This window comes from Theobroma umbraticum, unplaced genomic scaffold (genome assembly GCF_002168275.2).
Source record: "Theobroma umbraticum cultivar Fairchild unplaced genomic scaffold, ASM216827v3 scaffold_95.0, whole genome shotgun sequence".
NCBI classification, from domain to species: Eukaryota; Viridiplantae; Streptophyta; class Magnoliopsida; order Malvales; family Malvaceae; genus Theobroma; species Theobroma umbraticum.
In genome coordinates this window covers 922,344-923,895 of record NW_018397257.1, presented here as the reverse complement: position 1 = coordinate 923,895, position 1,552 = coordinate 922,344, and positions in this window count along the sequence as shown.

Sequence of the window (1,552 nt, the reverse complement as noted above, 5' to 3'; positions counted from 1 at the left end):
TTAGTTTAAATAAAAATATAAAAATTTGATTAAATGTAATAAAAGAATAAAGATTTTTTTTTGAATTTTTAAAAATAATTCAAAGATTTTTTTCAAGCATTAAATCAATTAAATTCTATTATTTGTTTACTTGCCTTGCAAAACTTGGCCATATATCATGTAGGGACCATAATGGGTAGTATGTAAACAGGTTTTACCCCTATTCGATTAGTTTAACTTAGATTACAATACCTTATAAATTGGTTCAGATTACTTTTAATTGAAAAATTATTTATTTCAATTTATAAATTATCTAAATATAAAATTATTCTGAATTTATTAATTAGATTTGGACTAATAAAATACATAAAAATGATAATTTTTTTAATTTTTGAATTCTAGTAGAGTTGGGTATTGTAGTAAGTGGCCACATCATTTTTAACTAAATAAATGTGTTTGGTTAATTGGGTTTTAATAGATATTGTTAATTGGGTTTGGTTAAGGTATGAGTTTTAAAATTTTTAATAAATGTGTTTGGTTTAATTGGATTTTAATAGATATTGTTAATTGGGTTTGGTTAAGGTATGAGTATTAAATTTTACAACTGAGTTTGAGTTCAGCTATTCAAAATTAGTGGATATCCTATTCGTTGTCATTGCTAATATTATGGGTGTCGATAAAACCTTTTGTCCAAAAGTCGACACTCTAAAATGGATTACACAGCCAATTCCATCACAAAGCTATGAGAGAGACAGCTTGATACCTTGCAAAGGGCCAAGTTATCTCTCCATCTTTCCTCGTAAGAAGTGGATTGGGAAGTAGGGTACGAAAAAGTAGAAGGCACCCCCATTCAACACAAGTGGGGAAGCTTGACTTCTACTATCATCTCATCATATTATACAACAATAAACGAGAGTACCTAGAAATTTCTCATACAATGATAATTTATATAGCAATTTATATCAAAGCATTTGCCTAAGAATAACTAGAGAACATGTTACCACCAACCGTAAGCATGCTTCTTTTTAAGAATCAAAACAAAATACTAAAACGTGCTTATAGGATTATCGAAAATAAACCCTTAACATGCATACTAAGCAATAGAATAGTAAAATAACCAGAAATCAAAGTTCATAAACACATTAATTTAGAATATAAAAATAGTAGAAAGTCCATAAAAAGATCAAGAAGTTAGCAAGGGTTAGCGTATTATTAATATCAAGCATAAAACAACTAACTAAAATTTAACTCACAGCAATTGTAAGTAATTAAACATGAAACCAAAGAAGAAAACTTGCCTTAAAAATATCCAAACATAAAATCCAGAACTCATTTTAGCACGAAAATCAAGCTTGAAAATGTTTAGAAGCACCAAAAGTTGACAAGAGGAATAAGAAGCCTAACCATGCATATTTAGACTCCAACAACATCTGCTCAAACCATAATCATTAAAACAAGAGATAAAGCACATCAAAAAGTCCAAAACACAATTTAAAGCAAAAAATTCAAACAAAACCTATAAAGAGCATAAACATACATCAACAAGGACAAAACACTAGAATAAAAAAACCGA